Source organism: Mytilus trossulus, chromosome 4 (genome assembly GCF_036588685.1).
Source record: "Mytilus trossulus isolate FHL-02 chromosome 4, PNRI_Mtr1.1.1.hap1, whole genome shotgun sequence".
Classification (NCBI taxonomy): Eukaryota; Metazoa; Mollusca; class Bivalvia; order Mytilida; family Mytilidae; genus Mytilus; species Mytilus trossulus.
This window is the reverse complement of record NC_086376.1, coordinates 52,903,132-52,918,828: the sequence shown is the minus strand read 5'-3', so window position 1 is coordinate 52,918,828 and position 15,697 is coordinate 52,903,132.

Genomic DNA, 15,697 nt, shown 5'->3' with positions numbered 1-15,697 from the left:
AATCGCAGGTATGTTTTCTGTTAAGACCTTTGTGTATGTCTAATGTCATGTTTTCTTTTTTTCTGGCAGGGCGCGTCGCTGATGGAATCGCAGGTATGTTTTCTGTTAAGACCTTTGTGTATGTCTAATGTCATGTTTTCTTTTTTTCTGGCAGGGCGTGTCGCTGATGGAATCGCAGGTATGTTTTCTGTTAAGACCTTTGTGTATGTCTAATGTCATGTTTTCTTTTTTTCTGGCAGGGCGCGTCGCTGATGGAATCGCAGGTATGTTTTCTGTTAAGACCTTTGTGTATGTCTAATGTCATGTTTTCTTTTTTTCTGGCAGGGCGCGTCGCTGATGGAATCACAGGTATGTTTTCTGTTAAGACCTTTGTGTATGTCTAATGTCATGTTTTCTTTTTTTCTGGCAGGGCGCGTCGCTGATGGAATCGCAGGTATGTTTTCTGTTAAGACCTTTGTGTATGTCTAATGATGCCTTTTTCTTTTTTTTCCTTTAGGTCGTGTGGCCTCCAGGACATTTGAGGGTATGTTTTCTGTTAAGACCTTTGTGTATGTCTAATGTCATGTTTTCTTTTTTTCTGGCAGGGCGCGTCGCTGATGGAATCACAGGTATGTTTTCTGTTAAGACCTTTGTGTATGTCTAATGTCATGTTTTCTTTTTTTCTGGCAGGGCGCGTCGCTGATGGAATCGCAGGTATGTTTTCTGTTAAGACCTTTGTGTATGTCTAATGATGCCTTTTTCTTTTTTTTCCTTTAGGTCGTGTGGCCTCCAGGACATTTGAGGGTATGTTTTCTGTTAAGACCTTTGTGTATGTCTAATGTCATGTTTTCTTTTTTTCTGGCAGGGCGCGTCGCTGATGGAATCGCAGGTATGTTTTCTGTTAAGACCTTTGTGTATGTCTAATGTCATGTTTTCTTTTTTTCTGGCAGGGCGCGTCGCTGATGGAATCGCAGGTATGTTTTCTGTTAAGACCTTTGTGTATGTCTAATGTCATGTTTTCTTTTTTTCTGGCAGGGCACGTCGCTGATGGAAACGCAGGTATGTTTTCTGTTAAGACCTTTGTGTATGTCTAATGTCATGTTTTCTTTTTTTCTGGCAGGGCGCGTCGCTGATGGAATCGCAGGTATGTTTTCTGTTAAGACCTTTGTGTATGTCTAATGTCATGTTTTCTTTTTTTCTGGCAGGGTGCGTCGCTGATGGAATCGCAGGTATGTTTTCTGTTAAGACCTTTGTGTATGTCTAATGTCATGTTTTCTTTTTTTCTGGCAGGGCGCGTCGCTGATGGAATCACAGGTATGTTTTCTGTTAAGACCTTTGTGTATGTCTAATGTCATGTTTTCTTTTTTTCTGGCAGGGCGCGTCGCTGATGGAATCGCAGGTATGTTTTCTGTTAAGACCTTTGTGTATGTCTAATGATGCCTTTTTCTTTTTTTTCCTTTAGGTCGTGTGGCCTCCAGGACATTTGAGGGTATGTTTTCTGTTAAGACCTTTGTGTATGTCTAATGTCATGTTTTCTTTTTTTCTGGCAGGTCGCGTCGCTGATGGAATCGCAGGTATGTTTTCTGTTAAGACCTTTGTGTATGTCTAATGTCATGTTTTCTTTTTTTCTGGCAGGGCGCGTCGCTGATGGAATCGCAGGTATGTTTTCTGTTAAGACCTTTGTGTATGTCTAATGTCATGTTTTCTTTTTTTCTGGCAGGGCGCGTCGCTGATGGAATCGCAGGTATGTTTTCTGTTAAGACCTTTGTGTATGTCTAATGTCATGTTTTCTTTTTTTCTGGCAGGGCGCGTCGCTGATGGAATCGCAGGTATGTTTTCTGTTAAGACCTTTGTGTATGTCTAATGTCATGTTTTCTTTTTTTCTGGCAGGGCGCGTCGCTGATGGAATCGCAGGTATGTTTTCTGTTAAGACCTTTGTGTATGTCTAATGTCATGTTTTCTTTTTTTCTGGCAGGGCGCGTCGCTGATGGAATCGCAGGTATGTTTTCTGTTAAGACCTTTGTGTATGTCTAATGTCATGTTTTCTTTTTTTCTGGCAGGGCGCGTCGCTGATGGAATCGCAGGTATGTTTTCTGTTAAGACCTTTGTGTATGTCTAATGATGCCTTTTTCTTTTTTTTCCTTTAGGTCCTGTGGCCTCCAGGACATTTGAGGGTATGTTTTCTATTAAGACCTTTGTGTATGTCTAATGTCATGTTTTCTTTTTTTCTGGCAGGGCGCGTCGCTGATGGAATCGCAGGTATGTTTTCTCTTAAGACCTTTGTGTATGTCTAATGTCATGTTTTCTTTTTTTCTGGCAGGGCACGTCGCTGATGGAATCGCAGGTATGTTTTCTGTTAAGACCTTTGTGTATGTCTAATGATGCCTTTTTCTTTTTTTTCCTTTAGGACGTGTGGCCTCCAGGACATTTGAGGGTATGTTTTCTGTTAAGACCTTTGTGTATGTCTAATGTCATGTTTTTCTTTTTTTCTGGCAGGGCGCGTCGCTGATGGAATCGCAGGTATGTTTTCTGTTAAGACCTTTGTGTATGTCTAATGTCATGTTTTCTTTTTTTCTGGCAGGGCGCGTCGCTGATGGAATCACAGGTATGTTTTCTGTTAAGACCTTTGTGTATGTCTAATGTCATGTTTTCTTTGTTTCTGGCAGGGCGCGTCGCTGATGGAATCGCAGGTATGTTTTCTGTTAAGACCTTTGTGTATGTCTAATGATGCCTTTTTCTTTTTTTTCCTTTAGGACGTGTGGCCTCCAGGACATTTGAGGGTATGTTTTCTGTTAAGACCTTTGTGTATGTCTAATGTCATGTTTTTCTTTTTTTCTGGCAGGGCGCGTCGCTGATGGAATCACAGGTATGTTTTCTGTTAAGACCTTTGTGTATGTCTAATGTCATGTTTTCTTTTTTTCTGGCAGGGCGCGTCGCTGATGGAATCGCAGGTATGTTTTCTGTTAAGACCTTTGTGTATGTCTAATGTCATGTTTTCTTTTTTTCTGGCAGGGCGCGTCGCTGATGGAATCGCAGGTATGTTTTCTGTTAAGACCTTTGTGTATGTCTGATGTCATGTTTTCTTTTTTTCTGGCAGGGCGCGTCGCTGATGGAATCGCAGGTATGTTTTCTGTTAAGACCTTTGTGTATGTCTAATGTCATGTTTTCTTTTTTTCTGGCAGGGCGCGTCGCTGATGGAATCGCAGGTATGTTTTCTGTTAAGACCTTTGTGTATGTCTAATGTCATGTTTTCTTTTTTTCTGGCAGGGCGCGTCGCTGATGGAATCGCAGGTATGTTTTCTGTTAAGACCTTTGTGTATGTCTAATGTCATGTTTTCTTTTTTTCTGGCAGGGCGTGTCGCTGATGGAATCGCAGGTATGTTTTCTGTTAAGACCTTTGTGTATGTCTAATGTCATGTTTTCTTTTTTTCTGGCAGGGCGCGTCGCTGATGGAATCACAGGTATGTTTTCTGTTAAGACCTTTGTGTATGTCTAATGTCATGTTTTCTTTTTTTCTGGCAGGGCGCGTCGCTGATGGAATCGCAGGTATGTTTTCTGTTAAGACCTTTGTGTATGTCTAATGATGCCTTTTTCTTTTTTTTCCTTTAGGTCGTGTGGCCTCCAGGACATTTGAGGGTATGTTTTCTGTTAAGACCTTTGTGTATGTCTAATGTCATGTTTTCTTTTTTTCTGGCAGGGCGCGTCGCTGATGGAATCGCAGGTATGTTTTCTGTTAAGACCTTTGTGTATGTCTAATGTCATGTTTTCTTTTTTTCTGGCAGGGCGCGTCGCTGATGGAATCGCAGGTATGTTTTCTGTTAAGACCTTTGTGTATGTATAATGTCATGTTTTCTTTTTTTCTGGCAGGGCACGTCGCTGATGGAAACGCAGGTATGTTTTCTGTTAAGACCTTTGTGTATGTCTAATGTCATGTTTTCTTTTTTTCTGGCAGGGCGCGTCGCTGATGGAATCGCAGGTATGTTTTCTGTTAAGACCTTTGTGTATGTCTAATGTCATGTTTTCTTTTTTTCTGGCAGGGTGCGTCGCTGATGGAATCGCAGGTATGTTTTCTGTTAAGACCTTTGTGTATGTCTAATGTCATGTTTTCTTTTTTTCTGGCAGGGCGCGTCGCTGATGGAATCACAGGTATGTTTTCTGTTAAGACCTTTGTGTATGTCTAATGTCATGTTTTCTTTTTTTCTGGCAGGGCGCGTCGCTGATGGAATCGCAGGTATGTTTTCTGTTAAGACCTTTGTGTATGTCTAATGATGCCTTTTTCTTTTTTTTCCTTTAGGTCGTGTGGCCTCCAGGACATTTGAGGGTATGTTTTCTGTTAAGACCTTTGTGTATGTCTAATGTCATGTTTTCTTTTTTTCTGGCAGGTCGCGTCGCTGATGGAATCGCAGGTATGTTTTCTGTTAAGACCTTTGTGTATGTCTAATGTCATGTTTTCTTTTTTTCTGGCAGGGCGCGTCGCTGATGGAATCGCAGGTATGTTTTCTGTTAAGACCTTTGTGTATGTCTAATGTCATGTTTTCTTTTTTTCTGGCAGGGCGCGTCGCTGATGGAATCGCAGGTATGTTTTCTGTTAAGACCTTTGTGTATGTCTAATGTCATGTTTTCTTTTTTTCTGGCAGGGCGCGTCGCTGATGGAATCGCAGGTATGTTTTCTGTTAAGACCTTTGTGTATGTCTAATGTCATGTTTTCTTTTTTTCTGGCAGGGCGCGTCGCTGATGGAATCGCAGGTATGTTTTCTGTTAAGACCTTTGTGTATGTCTAATGTCATGTTTTCTTTTTTTCTGGCAGGGCGCGTCGCTGATGGAATCGCAGGTATGTTTTCTGTTAAGACCTTTGTGTATGTCTAATGTCATGTTTTCTTTTTTTCTGGCAGGGCGCGTCGCTGATGGAATCGCAGGTATGTTTTCTGTTAAGACCTTTGTGTATGTCTAATGATGCCTTTTTCTTTTTTTTCCTTTAGGTCGTGTGGCCTCCAGGACATTTGAGGGTATGTTTTCTATTAAGACCTTTGTGTATGTCTAATGTCATGTTTTCTTTTTTTCTGGCAGGGCGCGTCGCTGATGGAATCGCAGGTATGTTTTCTCTTAAGACCTTTGTGTATGTCTAATGTCATGTTTTCTTTTTTTCTGGCAGGGCACGTCGCTGATGGAATCGCAGGTATGTTTTCTGTTAAGACCTTTGTGTATGTCTAATGATGCCTTTTTCTTTTTTTTCCTTTAGGACGTGTGGCCTCCAGGACATTTGAGGGTATGTTTTCTGTTAAGACCTTTGTGTATGTCTAATGTCATGTTTTCTTTTTTTCTGGCAGGGTGCGTCGCTGATGGAATCGCAGGTATGTTTTCTGTTAAGACCTTTGTGTATGTCTAATGTCATGTTTTCTTTTTTTCTGGCAGGGCGCGTCGCTGATGGAATCGCAGGTATGTTTTCTGTTAAGACCTTTGTGTATGTCTAATGTCATGTTTTCTTTTTTTCTGGCAGGGCGCGTCGCTGATGGAATCGCAGGTATGTTTTCTGTTAAGACCTTTGTGTATGTCTGATGTCATGTTTTCTTTTTTTCTGGCAGGGAGCGTCGCTGATGGAATCGCAGGTATGTTTTCTGTTAAGACCTTTGTGTATGTCTAATGTCATGTTTTCTTTTTTTCTGGCAGGGCGCGTCGCTGATGGAATCGCAGGTATGTTTTCTGTTAAGACCTTTGTGTATGTCTAATGTCATGTTTTCTTTTTTTCTGGCAGGGCGCGTCGCTGATGGAATCGCAGGTATGTTTTCTGTTAAGACCTTTGTGTATGTCTAATGTCATGTTTTCTTTTTTTCTGGCAGGGCGCGTCGCTGATGGAATCGCAGGTATGTTTTCTGTTAAGACCTTTGTGTATGTCTAATGTCATGTTTTCTTTTTTTCTGGCAGGGTGCGTCGCTGATGGAATCGCAGGTATGTTTTCTGTTAAGACCTTTGTGTATGTCTAATGTCATGTTTTCTTTTTTTCTGGCAGGGCGCGTCGCTGATGGAATCACAGGTATGTTTTCTGTTAAGACCTTTGTGTATGTCTAATGTCATGTTTTCTTTTTTTCTGGCAGGGCGCGTCGCTGATGGAATCGCAGGTATGTTTTCTGTTAAGACCTTTGTGTATGTCTAATGATGCCTTTTTCTTTTTTTTCCTTTAGGTCGTGTGGCCTCCAGGACATTTGAGGGTATGTTTTCTGTTAAGACCTTTGTGTATGTCTAATGTCATGTTTTCTTTTTTTCTGGCAGGTCGCGTCGCTGATGGAATCGCAGGTATGTTTTCTGTTAAGACCTTTGTGTATGTCTAATGTCATGTTTTCTTTTTTTCTGGCAGGGCGCGTCGCTGATGGAATCGCAGGTATGTTTTCTGTTAAGACCTTTGTGTATGTCTAATGTCATGTTTTCTTTTTTTCTGGCAGGGCGCGTCGCTGATGGAATCGCAGGTATGTTTTCTGTTAAGACCTTTGTGTATGTCTAATGTCATGTTTTCTTTTTTTCTGGCAGGGCGCGTCGCTGATGGAATCGCAGGTATGTTTTCTGTTAAGACCTTTGTGTATGTCTAATGTCATGTTTTCTTTTTTTCTGGCAGGGCGCGTCGCTGATGGAATCGCAGGTATGTTTTCTGTTAAGACCTTTGTGTATGTCTAATGTCATGTTTTCTTTTTTTCTGGCAGGGCGCGTCGCTGATGGAATCGCAGGTATGTTTTCTGTTAAGACCTTTGTGTATGTCTAATGTCATGTTTTCTTTTTTTCTGGCAGGGCGCGTCGCTGATGGAATCGCAGGTATGTTTTCTGTTAAGACCTTTGTGTATGTCTAATGATGCCTTTTTCTTTTTTTTCCTTTAGGTCCTGTGGCCTCCAGGACATTTGAGGGTATGTTTTCTATTAAGACCTTTGTGTATGTCTAATGTCATGTTTTCTTTTTTTCTGGCAGGGCGCGTCGCTGATGGAATCGCAGGTATGTTTTCTCTTAAGACCTTTGTGTATGTCTAATGTCATGTTTTCTTTTTTTCTGGCAGGGCACGTCGCTGATGGAATCGCAGGTATGTTTTCTGTTAAGACCTTTGTGTATGTCTAATGATGCCTTTTTCTTTTTTTTCCTTTAGGACGTGTGGCCTCCAGGACATTTGAGGGTATGTTTTCTGTTAAGACCTTTGTGTATGTCTAATGTCATGTTTTTCTTTTTTTCTGGCAGGGTGCGTCGCTGATGGAATCGCAGGTATGTTTTCTGTTAAGACCTTTGTGTATGTCTAATGTCATGTTTTCTTTTTTTCTGGCAGGGCGCGTCGCTGATGGAATCGCAGGTATGTTTTCTGTTAAGACCTTTGTGTATGTCTAATGTCATGTTTTCTTTTTTTCTGGCAGGGCGCGTCGCTGATGGAATCGCAGGTATGTTTTCTGTTAAGACCTTTGTGTATGTCTGATGTCATGTTTTCTTTTTTTCTGGCAGGGAGCGTCGCTGATGGAATCGCAGGTATGTTTTCTGTTAAGACCTTTGTGTATGTCTAATGTCATGTTTTCTTTTTTTCTGGCAGGGCGCGTCGCTGATGGAATCGCAGGTATGTTTTCTGTTAAGACCTTTGTGTATGTCTAATGTCATGTTTTCTTTTTTTCTGGCAGGGCGCGTCGCTGATGGAATCGCAGGTATGTTTTCTGTTAAGACCTTTGTGTATGTCTAATGTCATGTTTTCTTTTTTTCTGGCAGGGCGCGTCGCTGATGGAATCGCAGGTATGTTTTCTGTTAAGACCTTTGTGTATGTCTAATGTCATGTTTTCTTTTTTTCTGGCAGGGTGCGTCGCTGATGGAATCGCAGGTATGTTTTCTGTTAAGACCTTTGTGTATGTCTAATGTCATGTTTTCTTTTTTTCTGGCAGGGCGCGTCGCTGATGGAATCACAGGTATGTTTTCTGTTAAGACCTTTGTGTATGTCTAATGTCATGTTTTCTTTTTTTCTGGCAGGGCGCGTCGCTGATGGAATCGCAGGTATGTTTTCTGTTAAGACCTTTGTGTATGTCTAATGATGCCTTTTTCTTTTTTTTCCTTTAGGTCGTGTGGCCTCCAGGACATTTGAGGGTATGTTTTCTGTTAAGACCTTTGTGTATGTCTAATGTCATGTTTTCTTTTTTTCTGGCAGGGCGCGTCGCTGATGGAATCGCAGGTATGTTTTCTGTTAAGACCTTTGTGTATGTCTAATGTCATGTTTTCTTTTTTTCTGGCAGGGCGCGTCGCTGATGGAATCGCAGGTATGTTTTCTGTTAAGACCTTTGTGTATGTCTAATGTCATGTTTTCTTTTTTTCTGGCAGGGCGCGTCGCTGATGGAATCACAGGTATGTTTTCTGTTAAGACCTTTGTGTATGTCTAATGTCATGTTTTCTTTTTTTCTGGCAGGGCGCGTCGCTGATGGAATCGCAGGTATGTTTTCTGTTAAGACCTTTGTGTATGTCTAATGATGCCTTTTTCTTTTTTTTCCTTTAGATCGTGTGGCCTCCAGGACATTTGAGGGTATGTTTTCTGTTAAGACCTTTGTGTATGTCTAATGTCATGTTTTCTTTTTTTCTGGCAGGGCGCGTCGCTGATGGAATCGCAGGTATGTTTTCTGTTAAGACCTTTGTGTATGTCTAACGTCATGTTTTCTTTTTTTCTGGCAGGGCGCGTCGCTGATGGAATCGCAGGTATGTTTTCTGTTAAGACCTTTTTGTATGTCTAATGTCATGTTTTCTTTTTTTCTGGCAGGGCGCATCGCTGATGGAATCGCAGGTATGTTTTCTGTTAAGACCTTTGTGTATGTCTAATGTCATGTTTTCTTTTTTTCTGGCAGGGCGCGTCGCTGATGGAATCGCAGGTATGTTTTCTGTTAAGACCTTTGTGTATGTCTAATGTCATGTTTTCTTTTTTTCTGGCAGGGCGCGTCGCTGATGGAATCGCAGGTACGTTTTCTGTTAAGACCTTTGTGTATGTCTAATGATGCCTTTTTCTTTTTTTTCCTTTAGGTCCTGTGGCCTCCAGGACATTTGAGGGTATGTTTTCTATTAAGACCTTTGTGTATGTCTAATGTCATGTTTTCTTTTTTTCTGGCAGGGCGCGTCGCTGATGGAATGGCAGGTATGTTTTCTCTTAAGACCTTTGTGTATGTCTAATGTCATGTTTTCTTTTTTTCTGGCAGGGCGCGTCGCTGATGGAATCGCAGGTATGTTTTCTGTTAAGACCTTTGTGTATGTCTAATGATGCCTTTTTCTTTTTTTTCCTTTAGGACGTGTGGCCTCCAGGACATTTGAGGGTATGTTTTCTGTTAAGACCTTTGTGTATGTCTAATGTCATGTTTTTCTTTTTTTCTGGCAGGGCGCGTCGCTGATGGAATCGCAGGTATGTTTTCTGTTAAGACCTTTGTGTATGTCTAATGTCATGTTTTCTTTTTTTCTGGCAGGGCGCGTCGCTGATGGAATCGCAGGTATGTTTTCTGTTAAGACCTTTGTGTATGTCTAATGTCATGTTTTCTTTTTTTCTGGCAGGGCGCGTTGCTGATGGAATCGCAGGTATGTTTTCTGTTAAGACCTTTGTGTATGTCTAATGTCATGTTTTCTTTTTTTCTGGCAGGGCGCGTCGCTGATGGAATTGCAGGTATGTTTTCTGTTAAGACCTTTGTGTATGTCTAATGTCATGTTTTCTTTTTTTCTGGCAGGGCGCGTCGCTGATGGAATCGCAGGTATGTTTTCTGTTAAGACCTTTGTGTATGTCTAATGATGCCTTTTTCTTTTTTTTCCTTTAGGTCGTGTGGCCTCCAGGACATTTGAGGGTATGTTTTCTGTTAAGACCTTTGTGTATGTCTAATGTCATGTTTTCTTTTTTTCTGGCAGGGCGCGTCGCTGATGGAATCGCAGGTATGTTTTCTGTTAAGACCTTTGTGTATGTCTAATGTCATGTTTTCTTTTTTTCTGGCAGGGCGCGTCGCTGATGGAATCGCAGGTATGTTTTCTGTTAAGACCTTTGTGTATGTCTAATGTCGCCTTCTCTTTTTTTCTGGCAGGGCGCGACGCAGAGGGGATTGCAGGTATGTTTTCTGTTAAGACCTTTGTGTATGTCTAATGTCGCCTTCTCTTTTTTTCTGGCAGGGCGCGACGCAGAGGGGATTGCAGGTATGTTTTCTGTTAAGGACTTTGTGTATGTCTAATGTCGACTTTTTTTTTCCTTTAGGTCGTGTGGCCTATGGGACATTTTAGGGTATGTTATCTGTTAAAGCCTTTGTGTATGTCTAATGTCGCCTTCTCTTTTTTTATAAGTCATGGCAGAAATCTATTGAGTGGCAGTTAGTTTGAGTGTGAAGACAACCAGCTGATAAAGTAAGCAGTTCTTGTATCGAGAACACCTTTCTTACTTTTGGTACAACGTTTGATCATCTTGAACCCTGAATCACATGTTTAACGTGATTCTGTGAGATCTACAATGGTGGACTAAACCTGGTACAACGATGGACTTCTAGAACCCGAAAACACATGTTAAAAGTGTTTTTTGTGAGATCAACAATTGGTGGACTATACCTGGTACAACTTGAACCATGCAGATTAGCCGTATTTACATTCCGTTTCCGTTTGAAGGACTATTTGTGGATTGCTGTACATATGCTGTGTCCATTTACCGTTGGATATATATGTTATGGATTATTGTACTTTATAAACTGTGTTTACCGCCTATTCCTAGACGTTTATACCGTGTGGAACTTTCCAGATGGTTGGACCGTGTGTTAATTTGACATTTTTGTGACATTAATTGACATTTTGTTTGCATTGTTTTATATTGTTTATTGTTTTCAACACATCTATTTTAAATATTTTTTTCCCAAATATTAATTTCTTTAATATTTGTCCTAAGGGGGGAGGAATGTAATAGATGTGCCTTTATTTGCCTAGGTTAATTCCCCTTAATTTGGACAGATTAATTATTTAGTATTTAAATGTTTATTTTAAGTAAAATTTGATTTAAACATAGTAAGATAAAAGTAAGGATTGTTAATTTAACTGCTTTAGTATTTAACTTTCGATGTTTTTATAATGTTTTATGAATATTTATTTATTCAACTTTTCTTCAGTACCGTTTCAGTTAAAGTTACCCTGTTTAATGACAAGTTTAGAATATCATTTGATATTCAGTCGGAGTCGGCCTTGCACAGGCCTCCAAATACTCGCCGGACTGTATCAGTTCACTTGAATTAAGAGTTAGCCACCACTTCGGTGCAGTTCGCCAGAGTTAGTCACCCCTTTATGGTGCAAATTTCTCTACGTTAAAACACAACGCGAAGCTAATTTACTTACTTTTAAGACTAACTCTGGGAAACACTCTATTTTTCATTTTACCTTTGAAATTACTCTTTTTTTGAACTTCAGTTTAGAAAGATTTCTGACTCCTGTTTACATCCGACTTTGTTTAATACATGCAATTATTGTACATTTGTGAATAAAATATAGTTTCGTTTGATTCATTGTCTGCTGTTGAGCCATAATCTGATATCAGGTATCCCAATGGTCGAATAGGGGCGAAGTACTGGCCGCTACACGTCCCGGAAGTGTCGTCACCGACCCCTCCGTTACAGCGTATTAAATTATAAGCCTGGTACCTTTAATAACTATATTTATAACCTTAACTTCTTTCCCTCAAATATATAGTCTTATCAAAACAAATGCTTGAATTGTTTTACATTTGTCATTTCAAGGCCTTTTATAGCTGACTATGCGGTATGGGTTATGCTCACTGTTGAAGGCCGTACTGTGACCCATGGTTGCTACTTTCAGTGTCATTTGGTCTCTTGTTGAGAGTTGAGTCTGAATGGCAATCATACCACATCTTATTTTTATCAACAACTCAGACAGCTTGAGGGATATAGGATCTTCATATTAGTCTTCTTTCCACTAAATACATTTAACCTTTAACTCCTTAAAGAAAAACAGAACACAAACTTATGTTTGTTGACTAGCTCGAGTACAGCATATTGTGAGACAAATAATAATTATAAACATACACTATACAAAATGAATTCAATAACTTGTACCGGTACTAGAAAAATAATCTCATGTGAACCTTGTGCATTTGAATAACTATACAATACAATACAATACAAAAAAAAATATTGGCACTATCTCATTAACAATAAATGGTTAAGACCTATGGCATAACATATAAATAAAGGCAACAGTAGTATACCGCTGTTCAAAACTCATAAATCCATGGACAAAAAACTAAATCGGGGTAACAAACCAAAACCGAGGGAAACGCATTAAATATAAGAGGAGAACAACGACACAACACCGAAACGCAACACACACAGAAACGGACCAAGCATCAGACAAAACACCACGAGAATAACAAATATAACATGAAAACCAAATACATGAATTTGGGATAGACAAGTACCGTGCCACATCTTATCTCAATATTTCAAAAATAAGAGAAAACACAAACGACTTTAAAATGCAACACACACAGAAACGAACAATAATATAACAATGGCCATCTTCCTGACTTGGAACAGGACACTTTTAAAGGGGAATAAAAGTGGTGGGTTGAACCTGGTTTTATGGCATGCCAAACCTCGCACTTTAATGGCAAAGTTAAATATAACATTGAAATGACAACATAATATTACAGGACTACAATACAAATAAATAGGAGAACATATTAGACAAAGAAAAACATGATTAATAGATAACAAAAAGTATCAGGTTTAAAATTCAATACGCCAAAAACGCGCCTTGGCCACACAAGACTCACCAGTGACGCCCAGATATAAAAGATCGAAAGTGAAAAAAGTACAAAGTTGTACAGCACTGAAGATCAAACGTTGAAAAGGTTTCGCCAAATACGGCATTGTTTTGATGCCCGGGATAAGAACATTCTTATTATATAGAACAATTCATGCTATTACAAACAGTAAATTTGATCAAATGAATATGAAAGAGATATACACAAAGAAACTGAAATATTAACTAATTACAGAAAACTAAACCCGAATACATAACGCCCAGATATAAAAGATCGAACGTAAAAAAGGTACAAAGTTGTACAGCATGAAGATCAAAAGTTGAAAAGGTTTTGACAAATACGGCATTTTTTTTATGGACGGGATAAGAACATCCTTATTATATAGAACACTTAATGCTATTGCAAACAGTAAATTTTAACAAATGAATATGAAAGAGATATACATAATGAAACTGAAGTATTAACTAATTACAGAAAATTAAACCCGAGTTTATCACAAAATAGACACACCCGAATCAGTCTAGGCGTCAACGTAATTTAAAAAAAATGTGACGTCACATACGATGGCGAAAAGGCACAAACGTTATGCCACATTTGAATTTATGAAATTTAGAAACAGCATGACGTCACATATGAAAAACTATCATTCAAAAGTGAGATAAAATTAGGATTGATTTAAGATTGTATTAGAACTAAATATGATAATTCATTTAAACAAAATGCATATTGCAATACTTATTAATAGCAATTAACTGTAATATATATATATGTCCAGTTTGTTATGAATCCAACTTCAAACGTAAATAATCGTACAAAATTTAATATAATTGATAAAGAGGCGGTGATTAATTTTTCTATCCGTAACACCTAAATACAACAAAAAGACGTCAACACATTTGACAAATCCGGTGAGAATTACAAATATAACATTAAACATGTAAACTGAGTACATGAATTTGGGATAAACAAGTACAGAAACACATCTTATAGTAATGCGAATTCACATTCAGCAAAGCAGTCACAATCGGGAATAAGTCACGTTTGGTAATTAAAAGATTAGACGACATAATGACAAACCACAATCTACCATGTGGTAAAAATGTCCTTAGCTAGTTTAGTTAAAGAGAACATATGGATCCACCAATTCGTGATGGTGTCCATAAAATTTACGGAGTGTCAATTTTAATCTGTCCTCCTCATAACTTTGTTGGAGCAGTTTCTGCGTAAGGAGCACACTCCTGTATATGAAGTCCGTATAGTGTGAACAAGCACGTGAATAACGTATCGATTGTGATATGTAAACACCATACGAAGGGGCAGAGGGTATGTTACTGCTGAGAAATGGGAAATTGATAATTGGGAAGTTGAAATCGTCCCGTTTATCATATATTTTTGTGTGAAGTCGTCCATCTACGTCAATATTGAGGAAAAGATCAAGGTATGAAGCAGTCCTTCTAGTATCAGTAGTATCCTTAATTTCAAGTTCACTGGGATATATGAGATGTACAAAAATGTAAGTATTGTCTGAAGTATGGGTTGTTCAATGATAAAACATCATCAATATATCGGAAAGTAAATTAAATAATTTCGCAAGGTGCTTTTTCTTTTTGTCTTTTAGAAGGTTCTGAATAAATTCTGTTTCATACGAATACAAAAACAAATCAGCCAGCAGGGGTGCACAATTAGTACCCATTGGAATACCGACTGTCTGTTGAAATATAAATCCTCCAAACTCAACAAATATATTGTCGATCAAAAAGTCCAGCATTTTAATAATATCATCTTCAGTATATTTTCTGGAAGATTCAGTGTGATTCTTCACAAAATATGAATTATTGTATCCCAAAACAAGAAATTTGTATAATTATATTAATGGACATGGTAGAATGAAAGGTTACAAAACATGTCATGCTAGAATGAAAAGTTACATATTGATGTATCATCTCAGTTCACTATTTCTTATATTTAGACACTCTGCTATGAAAGAGGAAGACCGTCTAAGTAATAATGCTGAGCTATTATTAACCAATAAAGATATTATTCCATCAGTGGTTATGTTATGCTGTATTTGAAAAAGAACATTTATTTTTATTTTCTTATATTTCTCGGTTTGAAGTAAATCTATTACATTTTAATAAGAAATGTTGTTCATCCTCAATACCCCATTTTTACAGACAGGACAGTATCTTTCCTCTCTAGGAATGTTAAGATGTCTTCCCCTATCAATCATTAAAGAATGTGCACTTATTTTGAGTATTGCTGCTTTATCATTTAAATTGTTTAGTGAATCAACAAAATATGATGGTCTTTGAACGATTTTGCAGACTTGACGAAAGAAGCTGAGCTTAGAAGATTATTGTATGTTTGCATTTTGATTTTGCAAGCACTGATCGTGAATTCTTTGTTTTACTTGGCCCAAGTACTGCTTTGTTAAACAACTTTTTTTCAACAAGATATGAATATCATAATTTTTGTAAAATTGCACTTATTTTTTATGATCTAGAGGTTTGAAAATTTTGTTGCATAGAAAATTGATTTACAAGTGTATTTTCTGATAAAAAAATATGCTTGATAATACAATTTTATATTAGAGTGGAATTCTACCAAGCTCATCACGACAAGCATCATTTGGAGCCTTAAAATGAACACCAAGTGCTTCTTTGATAAATTTAATGTGTAGTTTTTCAAGGGTTCAGAGTCCCGTAAGGATGGGTAAACGCCACAAATTTCACAACAGTACATTAGTATAGGTGATATTAATGTATCAAACAATTGTTCAAGTAGTCTACATGGATTATTATAAGAATAATGACTAACAGTTTCAATACAAGAATCATTGTAAATAAATTCGTCCAAAAAATTTTTACTATTTGGATTAAATACAATAACTTTGGACTTATCTGTGTTAACTTGTAGTTTCCAACAATCACAATAATCATATAAAGCAT